General features: G+C 48.6%; 1 protein-coding gene across 1 annotated transcript in view; it reads left to right on the top strand.

Moving 5' to 3' along the window:
• Positions 1-20,801, top strand: part of CACNG2 (calcium voltage-gated channel auxiliary subunit gamma 2) — a 109,925-nt gene that overhangs the window by 2,369 nt on the left and 86,755 nt on the right. The window lies entirely within an intron of this gene.

Genomic DNA, 20,801 nt, shown 5'->3' with positions numbered 1-20,801 from the left:
CAGGGTAAAGGCTGGGAGATCAGGGTACGGATGAAGGCATGTGCTTCTGAGACACACTTATTAGCACTGAATAAAACTCCTGCAGGTCATACAACCTGCGTTTCGCAACAGACTTGAATAGGAGGGCCTGTCTTCGAATGGTTACCTATATCTGTGTGTACAAGCTACAGCCACCCATAGGTGTGCACAGGAGATGCGTGTTTCCATGTGGAGAGAAGGCTTATGCGCTTTGCTTCTGATCTGGACCAATACCGGAGGCCATTGGAGGCAGCGTCGGGAAGCAGGGACTGCAGGCTTGTTTGTTAAGCTCAACATGGGATGGTGATGCAGGGAGTTGAAGCCAGGAGATGGGGGAGAAAAGAGGGAAATGGACAGGAGAGGGAGAAACTGATGTGGCCCCAGGGTCTAACCCAAACTGAGCAAAAGCCACTCTTTGGGAAACGGTTGTGTCTGGGCAAGAACAACAATTCCGCGCCCCCTCCCAACATTCTTGGTGCAAACGGTTGAGTGATGGCTGAACATGTTTTGAATAGCTAAGTGACTTCATTGAGCGATGGTCTATTTGACGCATACTGCATTTGGTGCCCTTTCTCAATCCAAACCGCTGCCTCGAACATAGTCTGCAGAGCAGCTCTATGCTGAATGCTATATGCTCTTCCCCAGCCAGAGAATCAATATCAGGAAATTAATAGGGACTGTTTTAAACACACCCCCTCCTTTGAAAAATGAAGAGCCTTTCATGCAGCTAGTCATTAAGAGTGGAAAGACTTCCATTTAATTAAACATTTATGGCAGACTTTTATTCCAAAAGAGAAAAAAAAGCAAAGTGAATGAGGGCTGCTTTAGGGAAATGATATAGTAGCAATTTGCTTTCCTTAGATTTCAGTTCGATGGATAGAGATACGCGGCCAAGAGAGTCAAGACAGGACATTCTTTTAGGAGAAATATACCCAAGAACTGGTGACTTGGTATATGTGTACTTTCTCATGAGAGTTTTGCAAATCCTTAATACTATGATCTTTTAAACATTTACTAATTCCCAGAAGACAAGGGGACTGGGAGGAGCTTTGGATCACTTGTGCATTAAAAGGCTTAAGTATTTTCATTAAAAGCCCATCTGTTTGGGGTCCACATCCCCAAACATGCTGCTCACCCTTTTTAACTTTCTCTCCAAGACATACCCCTTCGCTCTCCCTGAATCCGCCCTAAAAAGATTCCAATTACAACGCTTCCCAAGGCCTGTGTGATGCACAGAGGAGCTGTGGGTTCGGCCCCTCTCCCCAGGCCTGGGGCCCTCATGCAGTGAGGGGAGGGCTGGGCCAGGCTTTCTTCAGGACCCGTTTTCAGTTTTCACTTGTAGCCAAGGCCCAGGCACATGGTGGGTGTCCAGGGTCCCCATTCAACCTGGCCTTGAATTTCCAAAGCCTCTGCCCATAGGGGGCTTTGCAGGCACTGGACCCCCCTTAGGAAGTTGGGCCTTGGCCACTTAGGAAATGATTGGAAGATTTTACTCCACTTATTTTCAAAGACTGTGCTGATTCCCAAAGATTATAAGTCCACTTATTGCTGAAGGTTGGCCCTGATGGTTGTTGTGGGGGGGTTCATGGTCTTCCTTTTTTGAGCCTTCAAAATAGGGTTGTCCTTCACGGAAATCTAGTTATTAGCGTTTCAGATTCCCGAACCCAGGTTTCTTCGTGAGAAACTGGACTTTCAAAAAATACCCCCCATCACCCCTGCACTGTGTTTCCTGCCCACCCCTGAGAAGTTGCTAGCAGATTTCAAGTCTCCTCCCCAAGACGCTGCTAATGACTCCGGAGGAACCGATTCTGTCTGCTTGTCGCTTCTGCTCTCTGGCTTTCACTGGGGCTCTTTGTCGCCTGAGATGATTTTGTTTTGTTGTTCACTTCTTGATGAAAATAAGGATCGCAAAGGATTTCCTTGCCTCTCTTGCTACTTTTGAAATGAATTGGCCTGCTGAGGAATGAGACAGGACAGGACCACCTGTTAGGGGTAGACACCGCGGGAGGGGGAGGGAGCCAGAAGAACCGACAACTTCTGTTTTTTGTCCCCTCTGCAGCGTGGCTAACTGCAGTGTCTCTGTGTGAACTTGAACCCCCTAGCAGACTGGGGTCCTTAGTGGGATGGAGGGGGAAGGGGACAGTCTGCACATGGATACAGGTACGTGGAGAGTGATCGGAGAAGTTCTTGAACTTTGCACGAAAGCTGCATTAAGAGCCTCCTAACAGAGATGGATTGGCCCTTTCAGGGAAGAGTTCAATAAAATCCACAACAGGGCACAAAAACCGCTTATTCCAGGCAAGTTGTCTGTGAGCCGTGCAGTGGCTTGCCACTCTGGATATTAACCTCTATTGTCACCAAAAGGAATCGTTGTCTCCAGGGGCAGCAAGAAATTCACTCCTTGTGTTTATTCTCTCCTGCACCTTCCTCCCCTCTGTCCCAGCTCCATGTCTCCCCCAGAGGATTTTCAGCCCCCACCGAGGAGGAGGCCTGGTGGTTTCACCTGGTCTGTAGCACAAACGCACCCTCCTTTCTCTCTCCCTCTCTCGCCCCTTTCGTCGCTGGGAGGCAGAGCAGAAATCTTTCTCTCTGTTCAGACTGTTAAATTCCCTTTGCTGAATTTCTGAATTTCCCTCTTCCATCCACGGCTTCCCCTGTCTTCCTTTCCACATGCTGCTTGCTCACGGTGGCTCTGCCGTCCATTCTACTTCCCTGCAGTCTTTCAGCAAGAAGTGTCGTGATTTTCTGAATCTTCTTTTCCAAGTTCAAAACTGCATGGCCTTTGCTAGCCCTGCGAGGTGGCGAGTGCTCCGTGCTGGGTTCAGCTATAGCTCTCTTGTTCTGCAGAAGGAAAGTATATGTCTTGCATTTTCGGAGAGCCGTCTGCCTTCCCAGACGCCCTTGCTTCTAAGGGTGCATGAGCTGAATATGGAAGTTACCAACGGGCCTTCACACTGTGGACATATCGCTGCGTAAATCCCAAGATAATTTGACTCTCTGTAGGTGCTTTGCACAGAGTAGGTGCATAGAAATATTTATTAGTAGATCGACTCAGAACTTCTTAAAATTATTGAAATAATTCAAGCATCATAAGGACATGTGACTGTGACAATCAAATGAGAGAGAGAGAGGAGAGAGAGAAGGGGATGAGGAAATCAGGCTGATTTGTTTGTTCTTCCTGGAACTTCTTTTTTTTTTTTTTAAGAATAATAATGAGTCATGAATTCATTATTATAAAATGAGAGAATTCAAAAGGAGTCAGTCATTGGGGTTGCATAGCTCCTAATTTGCTAAAGAAAACTGGTCAGTACACTGAGCCTCTGCAGGGAAGGAAAAAATAACCAATTGATTTTCTTCCCCTTTCTGCTTTTAAAGCATATCAAAGGCCAGTTTGATCTTAATACTCACCAGAATAGATACTTTGGGCAGAGAGCAGGCATTCTGGACCCTCCCTATTTGGCTTCCCCAGAATCTTCTGTTCTTTATCAGACGTCCCGCTCCCCACCACCCAATCCCCAGGACCCTGCTCAGCAGTTCTCCACAGAATCAGGCCCAGCTCTCCCAGCCATTCTCACCCTGGAATGAGGACAGAGTTCCATCAGTCCCTGCCTGTTCGCACTGCCCTCCCCGCCCCTGCCTCCCATGACAGGTGATCAGAATGAGACACACTGTGTGACACCACACACCAAGGCACGTGGGCAGAGCGTGGCAGAGTCGGAACTTGAATCCGGGCCTTTACTTTCCACCCTGTAAGCCTCCGGCGGGCTCTGTGCACGGCCCCCGGCCAACTGTGGCCTTGGACTTATATTCACAACTAGCATTGGACTCAATTCTGTCTGCATCCCATTGAGTGTCCCCCACTGAGCGCCAGCCTGAGCATGTCAGGAAGCCTGAGTTCTGACCAATCTGCCTCCCTGACATCCAGCTGCCCTGCACCTTGCAGGGTGACAGTTCTGTCCCCAATCCCTTCACTCCCATGAGGCTGAGGGAACGCAGCACTGAACTTCAGGCCGACCCACCATGTGCCTCTTTGGTTTTGCCCTTTCGTTTTGGAAGTGTCCTCATTGTAAACGATCCATGGTTTTATGTTTGCAAGTGTTTTTTCAGAAAATGGCAAATGTATGTCCCCTGTAACTCATGGAAGTTTTCAGATGAAGCTTTGTGATGTGTGGTGCAGTTGAAAGAATTTTGCAGCCACACAAACCTGGGCTCATCTCAAACCCTACAGCCTTATGAGCTGTGTGATTTGGCGCAAGTCATTTCACCTCCCCAAGCCTCAGTTTCCCTTTCTGTAAAAATGAAGTATTGCCTTCTCACAGGGTGGTTGGTGGTTTAGGAACTAAATGAATGGATGTCTGCCACCCCCTTTCCCCCGATGACCTTGTTGGAAATTGCAATCAACAACCCCGGCCCCCTTCCCCCACGCACATCCTCCTTACTCTGTTTTATTTTTTACAGAGTATTTATCACCTTCTAGCACACTACGGCATTTACTCATGATATTGTTGTCTGTCCCCACCACTAGACTGTCAGCCGCGTGAGGGCAGGAATTTTTGTCTACTCTGCTCATTGCTGTAGCTACAGCCACTATGACACTGCAAGATGTCAATTCCCCTCGGTTGGTGAATGAACGACCACTGCCTGCTACAGGATGGTGGTCCCGTCACATTGTCAAAGGACTGCTCTGCTCTTTAAATTACACACAGTCGTCAGTGGTGACAAAGGTGTCATGCTTTTGACATTCTAAAACATAACGGAACTCAACACAGTGGAGGGAGGGAGAGAGAGAGGGGCTCAACACACAAGGGACGATAATAAAGAAAGACAATCAAGAAAGAGAAAATGTTTGGAGAGAAAACAAATGCCTGAGAAGGAAGTGCTGGGGGGGTGAACATCCTCTAAATAGATCCCGGCCATGTTTTTCTGCCTCCACATCATCTACAGCGTCTGTCACAGAAATCCCCGGGGAGCGCTTCCCATGAGTGTTCTCTTTCAGGTCAGTGGGGGAGGAGAGGACACACATCCAGACTGATCATCCAAGAGCTTTTTCCATTTTTTCAAAATTCAATGGCTCCTTGTAGCCTTGTTATTGTAAGTAGTTCGGCCAAAAACCCATAATAGTCAAATGAAATAAACACTTTACGTTTCCAAGTTAGTTTGTGGGCACAGATCAAGCCATTTCTTCACTCATCTATTTTATGTGTTAAATCTTTGATGAGTCCCTGCAAAGTGCCAGGTTCTGGGCCAGAGCTTGGGGTCCTAATGGGAAGTAGCGCCCTTCCAGGTCACCGCCTGCAGAGTCCTTAGAACCGACAGGGAGAGACAGACCCTACTTTCAGTAAATGCCCCAATGCATCAATAAATTACCACTGTGATAAGTGCTCTCAAGGGGCGTTACATGGGATTGTAAGTTTGTAATATTAAGATCGTATGTAATCAGAGAAGGCGCCCCTGGGTATCTGCATGCGAACGGATACCCGAAGGATGGGTAGGAGTTAACTGGGTGAAGAGAGCCAGAAAGAACATTGCAGGTTGGAGGGCAGCTGGTGCAGAGATCAGTGAGGAAGAGAACGAGGCAAGTACGGGAAGAAGAAGGCCAGGGTGGCTGCAGAACCGAGGTGGAGGGGGGATATCGTGGGATGATGTCGGATGGTGTGGGAAGGGGGGTGCGGAAGTAGTTAGGACCCAGAGGTGGGTCCTTGTTAGTCTCGTTAAAGAGTTTCCATCTTTGGCTTCTGGCCTCTTGCTTATCAGCTGTGTGACCTTGAGCTAGTTAACGGTACCTCTGCACCTCATTTGCGCCATCTACTTAATGAAGACGATAATGCCTGCCCCTAAGGTTGCTGTGAGGCTTATTCCCTTCTCTTCTTTGTCGTGTTATTCCCACTCCCTCTCCAGCCTGGTTAAGGTGCTCTCTTCAGCCTCAAAACTTCCCACGACAGCACAGAGAAGGGAGGAAACAGACTGATTCGACTCCAGTCAAAATTCAAAATATCCTCAGTGGAGTTGACGGTGGGTGCCCACCCCGTGCTAAACCCAGGGAGGCAGTCGTGAACAAGCCCCCTCCCGGCGAGTCGAAGCAGGGAATCCTAAAGAACAGGCCTCTCCCCAAACAGCAACTCTTCGTACCGGCGTTTGACATAGCCTGTGTCCCCTCTCCTCCTCACCCTCCCACCAAGTCAGAGAGATAACTGGCGTCTCTTACAATCAGTTAGGATCATCGGGGATTCCGACTGGACTTTGAATGAGGCTCAGTTATACCACCAGACTTTTTGAAAATAAGCATGAGAGTAAAGAGGTGTTGACTGTTCCCCAATGCCCAGAAACGCGTATTGACCGTTGGAGGATTGTTGGTGAGCTACTAGGGCCCAGCCAGCATCCCAGCCCCTTCTCCCAGGTGGATAGAGGACTTTATTCTTCCAGTTCCATCTTCCCTCAGTTCTAGGACACCATCAATTATAAAACGAACTATCTACTGAAACAGCTTTTGGGGAAAGGGAAAGCAAATCTAATTTACACATCAATTGTAAAACACGCTCTAATTTCAGAAACGTTGAAACTTACAATACGAGTACATGCCTTAGAATCAAAGGAAGATGGTAAGCTGCCCTGCTGGCAGACAGAAATGCAGGCCCGGTGCTGACAGCGCCCAAGGGATTTCTTTAGCGGGCAGCTGGTACCTGTCTGGTGACTCAGGAAGCAGCAGACGACAGAAGAATGTGGTCTGACCAGCACCTTTCTTGACAAGAAAAGGGCAATAGTTGATTTTTGTTCAACAGCTGTTCCCTGAGCACTTGCCAGGTACAGAGTCACAGGCGCAATCTCATGCACGGGAGGAACCCTTAGTCTAGCAGAGAAGACACACCAGCGGACAGACGATGATGGCAGAACCACAGCGTGCAATATAAGCTCGGGGGGTTCTGGGAGCACCGAGACTGGGCAGCGAGGGGGTTCTGAGGGATGCATAGGAGTGAGCAAGCTACGGAGAGGAACAGTACTTGGGACAGAAGGAACAGCATGTGCCACAGAGACATGCCCTCGCAGTCCAGTGTGGCTGGAAGGCAGAAGCTGGGAGAGGTGAGGCCGGCGGGGGCGAGATGGGACCCCAAAGGGACAGACGTGGCTGACAGAGCAGTGTGAGTCAGCGTGGAAGAAAAGGTGGTAAACAAGGGAGGCTCACAGCTGGCTTTGCCCTGAGATCACGGATGCTGAGGCGCCAATGGGGGGGCTCAGTCCGAGCTGGTGAGATTTACTGCGCAGAACAGTGAGGAGGATGCAGCCACCAGACTAGTACGGAGTTAGCTGTGGTGAACGGAGAGTAAAGGGGAGGAGGGTGGGCCTATACCCGAGGTACAACAGACAAGCGGCAAGGTCCCCTTGTGTTCTCGCTGCCCAGTAGGACAAGCCTCTGTTGAACACATACTGTGTGCAAACCCCTGGGGTCCCCAAGGGGCACCGTCTCAGCTCAAACATCACCTTCTCGCTGGGCCTTCTTGATGGCCCTACCTATTGTGGACCCCAGTCCTGTTACCCTGTTTTATTTCCTTCTTTAGCATTTCAACATTGACTTTTTTTCTTTTTAGCATGTGCTTGTTTACGACCTGTGTCCCCATGCAAGCTCCACGAGGGCAGGGACCGTGTCTGCCTTGGCACAGGAAGGGAGGATAGAGGCTACATGTTGAATGGATGACTAAAAAAAAATTATTTTTTAAATGGTGACTGCTGTCAAGGAGCTCCCATCTAGGGAGGGAGACGGGCTTTTAAACAAAAACTCCAAGCATCCTGGTACCTGTCTGGTGACTCAGGAAGCAGCAGACGACAGAAGAATCTGGTCTGATCAGCACCTTTCTTGACAAGGAGAAGGGCAGTAGCTGACGGGCCAGTCTTCTCTGCTAGGCTCGCCTGGGCCAACGTTCTGAAATACCCTTGAGAACGGGCAGGGGGTTCCCTGGCACCCACACCCTGGGAGGCTCTCTGGGGTGCCTCCCAGGCCGCAGCTTTGCCAGAAAGCTCTGGGAAGCTGATAAGCCTGCTCCCCCATGGGCAGCAGTCACCTTTCCTCCCCATCCAAATCCTTGTTACTTCTCCATTGCCTGGTCCAGAGGGACTGACTGAGCGGAGGGTCTGTCTCTGAGGAGCTGCCGCGCCTTTTCCGATTGACACTAGATTTATTCACTCTTCCCTGAACTCCCCTGACCTTGAGTATCTTCTAATGAGAATGCCAAGGAATGGGTACAAGATTCCAGGTGCTTCTCTGCTGTGGCCTCGTGGTATGGGAGATCGGCCGCATGCAAGTTCCCCAATGCCAGCTTCCCCCTTCCCTTCTTCCCTTCCTTACCCTTCCCTTCCATCTCTCTCTCTCTTTACTGCTGACCCCAAGACTTCTCTCCCAATTTTGCCCCATTGCTCCCCTCTCTCACTTTCTCTGTATAAAGGAACATTCATTCTTATCTGTCACATTTTCCCTCCACCTGGATCTCTGTCTGCACATATTTTTTTTTTTTTTTTTTTTTTTACATTTTATTTATTTATTTATTTTTATTAATTAGTTTCAGGTGCACAAGACAAAGCAAAACTTAGACATTTATCATTTATATCCCTCACACTGTGTGAACCCCCCTCCCCCCATCCACTATCCCTCTGTACGTTCCCAAAACCTCTCATATTTTATCCTTCTTGAATTTTCCCTAAAGTTGAGAACTTTCCTCCCCAATTTTCCTCCGATGTATTTTGCAAAGGAGGCAACCCCGAAAAAGGACTATTTTGGCATCACTTCAATACTAAAATGAACTATAGTAGTAATGACGATAATAACTAATCATTCATTGGGGGCTTCCTTTGTGCTAAACACATTTTAGATGCTTTCCAGAGGTTAGCTCTTATTTAATCTTCACAATTCTGGAGGTATGTGCCATAATACCCATGATCTCCATCTTATGAGGCTCAGAGAAGTTAAGTCACTTGCCCAAGGTCACACAGCAAGTGGCAGAACTGAGATTCCAATCCAAGTCTGTCCAACCCAAAAACTTGTGCACAACCTTCTATTATACTAATTATATTTACAATTTCCCCCCATTCTCCCCAAATCCATCAATAAATTTCTTGGAGAAGTTGAAGGAAGGCTAAGCAGAAATTGCTACTTGTACTCCATGAGTGATGAAGCCTTCAAAAGTTTGAAGCTTTACTTAGAATATGCTCCTTACCCAGGGCAGGGCGGGGAGAAGTGGAGGGGCTGCCAGGTTTTCTCATTGCTTTGGAAACACGAGGCTACTGCAAATGCATGGACATCCTCTCCCTGCAGCTCGTGGAGAGGGAGGGGTGCGTGCACATAGTCCGTCTCCCCTGCCCTCTGCCTGGAGGGTTTGTTCCAACCACATTCTACTTGTCTTCAGGACTCGGCTAAGTTGTCACTTCCCCCAGCACCTCTGCCACCTCCCACCCTGCTCTTCTCTGGGTTATGCTCCCTTCCACAGCAGCCACACATGCCCCCTACAGTATCTTCCATCTCTGCTCGTTTCCATCTCTGTCTCCACGTCTAGACCGTGAGTTCCCTTGTCTATTTCTTCAACAAAATTTACTCAGTTACTGCTATGTGCCAGTTTCTGTCCTAGGCTCTGGGTTTATGAAGGTGAAAAGACACGGCTTATGCGCTAGTGGGGAAAACAGGGACACAGCAAGCATACGGGGCAGAGAGATTGTTCCAGGAAGAGGTGTGAGAGAGCGTGAGGCATTTAGGGGACCACACACGGTTGCTAGTATTGCTGGAGGACCAGGTGTGGGAGAGGAGGGAAGGGAAGGCATTTGTACTGCAGGATGAGATCGGACAGAGACCACTCCATGAAGGGATGGTTATACTTTGTACAGAGGCCAGAGAGAAGAATGTAGAGAAGGAAATGATATGATCAGATTTGCATTTTAGGAAGAAGGCTCAGGAAGCCATGTGAAGTGGAGATGGGAGGGAGAGGAGTACAGAGAGGAGAGCCTAGTAAACAGATGACTGCACAGCCCAACGAGTGATAAGGCCACTGACCCAGGGCAGGGAACTGAACCAGAGGATCCACTTAAGTAAGTGGAACTGTCGCTTAAGTGAGGTGTGACAGTGCGTGAACTTCACTGAGACAAGGCAAACAGGAGAAATTTGTAGGGAGAAGATGGTACCTTTAATCATGGAAAGAGTGGATCCACACCTGTGTCCCCAGGGCCTAGTCCAGTGCCTGGCAGGTAATAGATGCTCAGTCAGTGTTTGTTGAATGAATGAGTGAATGAATGAATGAAGAAAAAAACTTTGCATTTGAGATTATGATGCACATTTCATCGCAGATTTTTCCCAGCACCATCATAATGAAAGTGTGAATCATGTTCTAGCCAGGCCTGGAGTTCGGGTCAGCTTTAGTATCCGCAGCCTGGGTTCAAATCCCATCCTTATCATTTACCAGCTCTGTGACCTTGGACAAGGAATGTCACCCAAGTCGATTTTCTTGCATGGAAATGGGGAAACGTGTATCTCACTCGTGAGTTAGTTGTGAAGTTGCAGAGAGATGCTGCGTGCCAAAAGCTTAGCAAGGTGCCAGCACAGAGCAAACATTCCGTAAGTGCCAGGTGCTGTTACAACCAGTCGTGTGTTTATGATCGATGATACAACCAGCTGCAAATGGTCACCTGCGCGAGTTGTGTTTGGCCCTCAAATGTCCTACACGTTGAGAACTGTCCTATACACATCCCGACTGTGGCCTTTCCTTGAAAACAAATCAGATGTTGGTCACCCTGGGCCCCATTTGGGCTTGGCAGCCATCAGTCGGAGCTGGGGAGCAAAGGTCTCTTCAGGTGGCAGGGGTTCAGCTGTTCCCCAAAGAGCCCACCATCCCGAGCGTCTTTTGTGGCTGCCTTCCTCTGGCTTCTGTAGGCATCTGGGTTTGCAAACACTCCTTGCTGCCAACAGCAAATTACAGGCGGTGTCTTTGTCTTCCAAGGGAAAGTAAGCAAAACACCACCGGCCCAGGCAGGGTGTAGCAGCTAAGAGTGAATAAAGCTGTGAGTCTGTAAATAAATGTGCAAATACCCCCCATTCCCAAGCAGTGCTTGCTGACAAGATTCAGGAGCAAGGCTGGCTGCATCCACTCCCTTTACTGAGCATCGCTAGGATAAGCTGCTGCTTTTAAAGAGAGAGCCTCTGTCCCATTTGATGCCACCCTCACAGCTTCTCTTTCAGAGGCTGACATTTTCTGACCTTGACCCCAGTTCGGGAGGTTGCACCCTGTCGTGCAGACCACGTGGGATGCTTTATTCAATAACGAAATGGCAGGCGCCAGGGAGACAGTCCATGTTGTCACTGCTGGCTGAAGGGGGGCAGGGGGAGGCGGTATTGCTGGAAAATGGGAGATTCTCTAGTTTGAATTTTTACCTCGGAGGACTTCATAGAGAAGCAAATTTCAGTTTTCTTGGTAGGAAAACAATTGCCCAGCAATTGCTCAGAAAGGATATGAACTTACAGTCATGCAGTTTGACCAGGAAGAATAGTTGGATCTGATCCAATCTGACAATTTTTGAATGTTTGATGTGTCAGGTTCCAAGCTAATTTAGGCACAGAAACAAGCCAGCTCGGGAGGGGTGGTGTGCCCTGATCCCCCAGCGGTACCACCCATCCTTTCCTAGTTTATTTCCTCTCTTGCCTAGTTTATTTTCTTTGTCACACTTCATGCTCTCTGGATTTGTCTGTCTGTCTACAGTGTTATAAGTTATTTCCCCTCCAGAATATGAGCTCTGTGAGGCCAGAGTCCCTATCTGTCCTACGTACTGCCATAGTCCCAGGGCTGAGATAAGCACTCGACACATAGGAGATGCTCAGTAAATGTTTGTTGGATGACAAAAGACATGCTCATGCTCTGAAGGAGATCAAGGCCTAGAAGGAGAGACAGGCACAAACTGATACCATGACCCATGAACTCAGGCACTGACAAAGGCATCTATCAGGGCCAGACGAAAGAGCAACTCTATTTGGGAAGATCAGGAATGAGGTCCTAAGCAAGTGCCCTCTGCAGTGGGTTTTGGAGGATGAATAGGAGTTTGCCAAGTAGAAGAGAGGAGAAAGGCCCAAAACAGATGAAGGAAACGGAATCACCTGAGGCTGCCCTCACAAGAGTGAGGTCAAGGAGAGAGCAGAGCTCGTCTCAGATGTTCACGTCCACACTCATCACCTGGGGATCTTACGGAACGGCAGACGCTGCTGGTGTGGTCCAAGTGGGGGCTGAGACTGTGTTTCTAGCTCTCAAGTGAGGCTCAGACCACAGGTCTGGGGGCCACACTTTGAGAAGCAAGGCTTTGGGGCATGGCCAGTGGGCTGTGGTGGACGCAGATCTAAGTCCCACGTCCACCACCGGCAGACTGAGCCTATTTGTTCGACTCTGAGATGAGGACGATGACCTTCCTCCTGGGCACTGAGTAAGTTCAGAGTGCATGAATTTGGTAAAGCTATTAGTTCCGTCCTCAGTGCTTCCTCTCAGTGTGTTTCGGCTCATATTGCTATTTATGGCTCAAGGTAGTGACTAGAGGTGTGAGAGGAAAGGGTGATTTTCCCTGAGAGCTAACGTTGTGTGAGGGTCTCCTGCGCGTTGAGACCACCCGTGTGTCACCCTCCTTAAGCCACGTAGCACTCTGAAACGTGTGTGTTATCCTGATGTTCAGGAAACACAGGAAGGGCATGGGTTTTCTGTGGCTGCTGTAACAAATCACCACAAACTCAATGGCTTAAAACAACACAACTTACTGTCTTACTGTGCTGTAGGTCAGAAGTCGGCAATGGTCTCATTGGGCGAAAGTCAAGGGGTTGGCAGGGCTGAGTTCCTCCTGGAGACTCTAGGGGAGAATCTGTTTCCTTGCCTTTGCCAGCTTCTAGAGACCGCCCACACTCCTTGGCCAGTGGTCTCTTCCTCCATCTTCACAGCGAGCAGCATCAGACAGGCCTTCTCAGGCTGTAGCCATCTGACACTGATTTCACTCTTCTGCCTCCTTCCTCCGTATTTAAGGACCCTTGTGATGACATTGGGCCACCTGGGTAATCCAGGCTAATCTCCCATCTCAGGGTCAGCTGATTAGCAGCCTTAATTCCATCTGCAATCTTAACTGCCCTTTGCCGCACAATGTAACATATTTGCAGGTTATAGGAATTGGGATGTGGGCACCTCTGGCAGGCATTATCCTGCCTGGCACAGGAAGTGAGTGCTTTAAGAACTCCCCTAAAGTCCCAACCTCACAATGGTTCACCTGGAAGGAATTTTACAGCTTGTATCAGGAAGGATTAGATTTGCTTACAAGGAACAAAAAAGAAAATTACAAGTGGCTTAAGTAAGACAAAACGTTTATTCTCTTTCAAGCCAACCAATCTGGAGACAAGAAGTACAGTGTGGTCTGGAGGCTCCACACACGAGTTAGCAGCACAGCTTCCCCCAGCTCCCTGCCCTGCCACCCCTACAGTATGGCCTTCCACCTCACAGTCCAGTGTGGCTGCCAGAGCGCCAGCCACTGCCTTCACATTCCAGGCACAAGGTGGGACAACACAAAGAGACAAAGGCAACGTGCACCTGCCACCTGGCTCTTAAGGAGCTTTTCTGAAAGATAGCACACATTTTTGCTTTGGTCTCATTGGCCAGAACTTCATCATGTGACCACATAGTAGTCATAAGAAAATCTGAAAAGGACTCGTATAGTCTTTACTCCAGGTGGCTGTGGGGACAGAGCCCCAGAGAGCAGTTTCCAGGCTCTCGGCCTCACATGGAAAGGTGCTGGCTCGGTTATTAGATGGCCATCAGCTGTAATCAGATGGCCATCCGCTGTGGCTGGGTGGTCATCAGCTGTTACCGGTTAGCCATTTGCCACTAATATAACTGCCGTGGCTATGCTAGGGGGTAGATTGGTTGGGTGGTTGGTTGGTTGGTTGGTTGGTTTGTTGGCAGAGAAGCGGATAGCGGATTGCCGCTAGCAAGTGGGGATCGTTGGTTGGCAGAGAAGTGGATGGCGGATTGCGGGTCGTGTGGCTCCAGCTTCCTGTGTCTCTAACCCAGCCGCCAGCGGGCATATAGTGGTGTGACTCCCCTCTCTATGGCTCTGTGGGTGTTCCTTTTTGGCCTCACCTTATCCTGTGTTCTTGTGCGGGGAGCAGGACCAGAGTCTCTGCATGACAGTGGCCACATGCCCATTGAAAAATTAAGAGGTTCTGTTGCTATTGGAAAAGGAAAGAGTCAACTAGGGGTGTACTGCAGGGTCCTTGAATAACGTTGTTTCATTATAATATGATGAGGAAAAACACTGATTCTCAACAGGGGCCACTGCCTGTGGGGAGAACTCACGGAAACCCATGAGGTTGCATGTTCTCCCGTGTCTGCATGGATCTTCCCACATCTCAAAGACGTGCACGTGAGGTGATTGGCATGTCTGCATTGTCTCAATCTGAATGAGTGTGAGTGGCCCTGTGATGGTAGGGTGTCCTGTCCAGGGTGGGTCCCGCCTTCCACCCTGAGTTGCTGGGAGAGGCTCCAGCCACCCGGCGACCCTGAGGTGGAAAGGCGGCTTAGAAAATAATTCTCTCACTTGCTTTTATTAATCTTTCTCAAGTGGACGTATAGCTCACACTTAGTTCGATGTTTAATATTAGAAGTGTTTGGGGTCTTTAGAATTTTGGTGATGGTTTTGTGACCAGAGATATACAATAGTAACGTAACTCTTATTTCTATCAGTTAGTCTGTGGTAAACTGGTTTCGTTATGCGCCATTTCACTTCAAGTTGCAGTTTCCCAGACCCCATCAACAACATCAAGTGAGGACTCAGGGAGCTCAGCTAGTCCAGACCCCCCCTCCCCGCCCACTTTATGACTGAAGAACTTGAGACCAGAGAGGGAAGGGACTCGGCAGTTACAATGGAGCCAGCTGGCAACAGTGCTGGACTACAGCCCAGCGCCTGTGCCCCAGTCCAGCCCCTAGCACGGGGCCTGGCACATAGTAGGAGTTCAGTAATGTTTGTGGAACTGAGAGGGCTTTGCTGTCCCCCCACACCAAGCATTTCCCTCTGACTGCACGCTCTGCTGCTGCCTCTTTAGGGCGATGAAATCCCACCTTTGCGCAGGGCCAACTGCTCTCCTGGGTCTCCCTGTCCCCTCCTTCCCAGCTTACATCTCTGCTGGTGCCCTGGGTGAGCTCCACGTTTCTCTATCCCACAAAGTTACATGAAAGGGCAGTAGGATTTGGCGAAAGGGAACCCTTAAATAGCACTGAGAAACAGAGGTCTCTCTCCTTCAGATTTGCTCTATGACAGGGGGACATCTACTCAGAGATGGGGCTTCATATCTGTGGCAGGAAATGGTGTCTATTGTCAAGGAATTCAGTGTTTATTTGGATACAGGGAAGGGCGGGTTGGGGGCTGAGCAAAGCCAGGAGTCACGTGGCAACTCTCGCCTTTTTCCCACAGACTGCAAAAACCAAAGAGCTCCGCCCTCAGCTGCCCCTGCTGGTTCAGACACGTGTGAAGATCTGTGTGCTTTCGTGCACTTCTCGGTTTTCAAGTCTTTGTCTCCTCAACCAGACAGTGAGGCCCTTGAGACAGCATAGTGTCAGATTTGCCTCTCCGCCCTGCCACCTGGCACGGTGCCTGGCACACAGTGGACACTTGGTAAATAAATGGGGGATTGGCCAATTTGTCGGAATGAAGTAGCTAAGGCATTGTCTGGCACATAGTAGGCTCTCAGCAAAACCTTTTCGTGAAAGAAGGAAGAAAAGATGGAAGGGCAGATGGAGGAAGGGAAGAATAAATTGAATTGAGTTGGCTCAGAGAATAGGCAGCAATCCCAGCCGGGTCCTGGAACAGAAGCTCTCCCCCAACAACCAAGTTCACAGGGAAACATGACAGCCTGGCCCGGAAAGTCTGTTTCAAAGGGCCTCCGCTCCAGCTAGGGAACACGGGACCTTTCTGGCTTCCCAATGGGCCTCAACGGCCACAGTACCCAGTACCCACTGCCAGGGTTACAAGGACGTGACCAGAGGCGGAATGGGCGGGGTGGCTGATGTAAGAGGAAGAGTAATACATGTCTAAGGCAGTGGCTTTTCAAGCCGCGGGAAAGCAGGACACAGGGGAGAAGGGTAACAGGAGACAGAAGCTCAGCATAAGGAGACTGGATGGGGGGAGGGGCGCGAGCACAGAAAGGATGGGCAGAGGCTGCCAGGAGAGAGGGAAGATGCCTGGGCAGAGGGGCCATCCCCTCGCGGAGCAGATGGAACTCTGAAGCCAGAGAGCCCGTGACAGTTGGTCAGAGCAAAGAGAAATGGCAGCACAATGTGGAGAGGGGCCTGCCTCCCCCCACCCCCCCAGGCAGGGACAGACACCCCCTCCCAGCCCTGGAAACAATGCGGAAGGAGAACTCGCTGAGACCCAGAGCGCGCAGAGAACGACCAAGCAGGGAGGTAAATATTGCAGGCTGAGCAATGAAGCCACAAAGCCTGTGGCCAGGACTCAGGCTAAAATTACAGGCCCGACGATGGGACCCCACACCACAGCATCTGGGAGCATGGAGTTTCCCTGGAAGCCAGCCACTTCCTGGCCTAGCTTCTTCCCCCGGTTGATTGGCCATCCGGCAGGAAGAGCCCTGTGTGGGCATCCGACAGACCTGGGTTCGAATCCCAACTAGCTCTGCCGCATCAGGCAGGGGCTCAATCTCATTGAACTGCCGTTTCTTGTCGCCACAGAAAACAGGAATAACAATGCTTACTAAGCAGTGTGTTATCAAAATTAAAATAATCTGTTTAAAGGATTTGTAACAGAGTAGAGGTTCAAAGATGGTTGATGTTGTTTGCAGTCAGTATTTCCCACCCTTCAGTCACTTGGGTACCACCTTCATTATTTTTGCCACATCCAGGTACCACCTATATTGCTATTATTAATACTCAAACTCATATCTTTACATCGATGCTGTTTTAACCTCATCCTAAGCAATAACCTCCAAGGAATCACTGGTTTAATACACTAGTTAAATTTTTAACACACATTACAAATTCTCAGCTGAAATCTGTGTAAAAGGTCATCTCTAGAACAACCGACTTCATCTCAGACACCATAATGGTCCACCACTCACTTTGCAAAAGCACCATTCTGGCTAATAAACCACCAGCAGGATCAAAAGACATGGAGAGACTGGTGTCCCTCCATCCCCAATACCCGCCAGCCTTTTTCTTTAGGTGTTAAAGGGGAATGGAAAGTGAAGAGAAGGTCGAGCCAACCCACAGAAATCATTCGGCCTCCGAGCCTTTCTGCAGTATCAGGAGTGCTAGGCCCCTAAGAGTTACAATTGGGCCCATTCTTCCATCTAGAAAGGACGATGCTGGGGACCACAGCCCAGGGAGAGAGCGGGCCTGAGCCTCCCTCCCTTGCTGACACACTGGCTTGAGCTGGAGGATTTTCCCTTTGTTTTCCTGCAGGGTCTTCAAATGCCCCCTCCCAGGACCACCAAAATGAGAGGAATTAGCTCTTCCCTCTGCATCTACCAGAGGTGAAGGTCTTTCTTTCTCCACCCTAGAATCTTTCAAACATAGAGGGATTCACCCCTAGTATAAAGAGGTACTAGTTGGAAGAAGCTATGAGACGTCTGCGGGGCGGGGGGGAGGTGAGGGACAGAAAGCCAGCCTCGTAAGAATAGTAATAACTGTCTCCCATGACAGTAAGGACAACAAGGATTTGGGGGACTATAGGAAGGGTTTGGAATAATGTGACACACAAACCCAAGATTGGCAAGGGTTAGGAGTCCAGGCGTTGGGTCAGAGAGAGTAATAGGGATTTGGTTTCCTATCTTTGGTCCTGACTCAGGCACTTGGTTCCATGGGCCTCACTCCCTTGTCTGTAAAGCAGACACTGAACTGGAACTGTTGAACTTCACGCAGAGCGTGACTATCCTGAACATCCAGCACTGTCTCCTTAGAGCCTACACCACTGAGAAGAGACAGTTATTTCTTAAACAGTTGAACAAATCAACACATTATTAAAGATATAAAGTAATTTCTGGGCATTAATGTGGGAGCCTGGAAATAAATCACAGCCATGAACAGAGAGGCCAGGAGAGCAAAACAGGATACCTAAAGGTAGAGAGCGGCGTGCTTCCTCTTTGGAGGGGCCTGAGCTGTCGTGAACTAGTTGGCTCTAAGAGCCCCCTTTGGGATGGCAGGCGTGGGGGGAGTAAGCGATCTCGCAATGAAGCTGATGGGATTTTAATAGCCAGACAGATGGCCTGAGAAAAAAGGAAGATTTTTTTTCAAATGAGGGAAAACACTTCCATAGCTTCCCTTCAATTAAAACAAAGTGAGAAAGAACCCTCCGTGTAGGGAAGATTTATCACCATTATTAGTATTGTCAGTTTGGAGGTCTTCTTTTTAATAATTGCGTGATTAAGCATCAATAATAAACTAGGGTAGTATTTTCAAACAAATTAGAGGGTGTAGCTGTCCACTGACTTTCAATGCAATTATTATTGTTTTGGCTTCATCTGAGTCCACAATTTAATAATGACCCCAAATAATGGTGGTGCTGTTCTTATTTATGTCGTGAAACATTTATCACTTATTGGATTTTTGAATGGCCATCCTTCTAACAAATGCAGATTCCATACAAGCCAACCGTGAACAGCCAGCGTTTCTCAAAATCTGTACCACAAAACCTGAGAAGAAGAGGAAATACAAAGCAAAGGAGATCGTCAAAAAGAAAGAGGATAGAGAGGGCAGGAAGAGAAGAAAAACACTATCTATTGCACACCTTCCTGTGTGCCCGTCACTTTTATTGCATCCTCAGAACAACATGCAGTCTGTTTTGGGATCGCTGTGTGGCAGGTGAGGAAACTTGAGGAGCTGAGAGGATAAGTAAGTTGCCTGAGGTCACACAGCTAACAGGTGCAGAGGGGGGAGTCAGGTTCAGGACTCCCTCCTCACTCCAGCCTAGGGCTTCCAGCCCTGCACGTGTGGGCACCATCTCCATCCGTGGAGATGGGCTGTCTCAGAGCATTCCTGCTGTGAATAAGGGTCAGCAAATTCACACGGGAATTCTGCCTCCTGGTCTGCTACGTCACACTTGCCTACTTCAATGACCAGATTTCCTATTGGCTGAGCATTGTAAATATAAGCTGATGAGAGCAGGAGAGTTGATCTCAAGAGCATGCCGTCCAGCATCCTTTGGCTGCACCAGAAATGGACGTGGTAGAGAGAGGAGGCAGTGATACACAGCAGGAAACATACATGCACTGGGCCCACACCTGCCATGGTTGGACACTCTGGGAGCAGCCACTGTACACCCTTCATTTTATTCCGTTTCCACAGCATTTCCTGTAAGGCAGTGAGCCCCATTGCACACCTGCAAGAACTAAGGTCAAACGAAGTTAAATGATTTTTTCAGGTTAGTCACTGGTGGAGTTGGAATTTAAACCCTAGTCCATCCAATGGACTCCAGACATTAATGGTCAATTTTACATCAGGGTCATAAATGTTGATAAAAGATAAAAGGAAGGAGTGGAAGAGATTAGGGATGTGACCCAAAAAGAGACTGAGAATAAAAGTGGCTGCCCAAGGGGCTGTGGGTTTAATTCCTTTCCTTCCCCCAAGCTGACATTCAAGTTCAACAGGCATTCACTGGGTACCAACAGAGTGCACGTCACGGTGCCAAAGTGCCAGGTGCTGGCCAAGGGTTCTGATTTACTGCCTCCTTCCATTTCAGAAACTTTTGACTCAAAATAAAGAGATGCACTCTTTTTCCCCAAAAAAGATCAAATAATTTAGTTGCTCTTCACTATGACGTTTCCAAATAGGAAAGGTCTGGCCCCTCTCCTAGGGCATTTGGAAGCATTCTCTATATTCTAAGGTGCCAATTACCTTTAAGCGCTAAGCTCTAAACCCACTCAAAGTGAGGGTAGAGGGTGAAGAAAAAGAAAAAGAGAAGAGTCACAGAAACATAACCAAAAATAGAAAGAAAATGATAGATAGGATGGATATATGGATGGATGGATGGATGGATGGATGGATGGATGGATGGATGGATGGATGGATGGAAGATAGATAGATAGATAGATAGATAGATAGATAGATAGATAGATAGATAGATAGATATAGAGGTAACAGAGATCAATAAAAATATCTTGAGCTTCTAACTGACTCATAAAAAAACAGATAAAATAATAAAAAATGGAGAGTGATTTTTCTATTTTTCATCTTATTCTTTATAAAGGCTGCTTATAAATAAAGAGGTTGACAGGATGACAAAAGATTTGAAGAGGTAAAGGTCAGGATCAGAGCTGTTCAGATGTGGTGGTGGTGACGGTGACGGTGGCAGTAGTGGTCGTGATAATGAAGGTGATTGTGACTCACATGAAGCTGGTAGTGAGGATGGTGATGGTGAGGACAAGGTAGTGACATCATGGTGGACACGGTGATGGCAACAGGGACCCTAATCATAGTAACTAACATTTGTAACATTCTTCACAGTATCTAAACCCTTTTAACTTGCATTACTTCATTTTTAGGAGAAAAACTCTGTTCACAACAATATGCTGGATTTTTCAAAATAACAACTATTTCTAATCCTAGTCCCCCCTTCCCCCCTGATTGTCGCCCCAGCTCAGCCAAGTTCAGAGTCAAGGGAGGACTGCCGTGGGTTCTTTCTCCATCAAACGTAAGTGAGCAGTTAGACAGGGATGAATGGACACTTCTGGAAACTAGGGCAGTGCTACAAAAGCCTTCTCCAGTCTTCCCTCAACCATCCGCCCCCACCCC

Source organism: Rhinolophus sinicus, linkage group LG02 (genome assembly GCF_036562045.2).
Source record: "Rhinolophus sinicus isolate RSC01 linkage group LG02, ASM3656204v1, whole genome shotgun sequence".
In the NCBI taxonomy this organism is placed as follows: Eukaryota; Metazoa; Chordata; class Mammalia; order Chiroptera; family Rhinolophidae; genus Rhinolophus; species Rhinolophus sinicus.
Note: the sequence above shows the minus strand (reverse complement) of the source record. Positions and strands in the feature narration are given on the sequence as shown.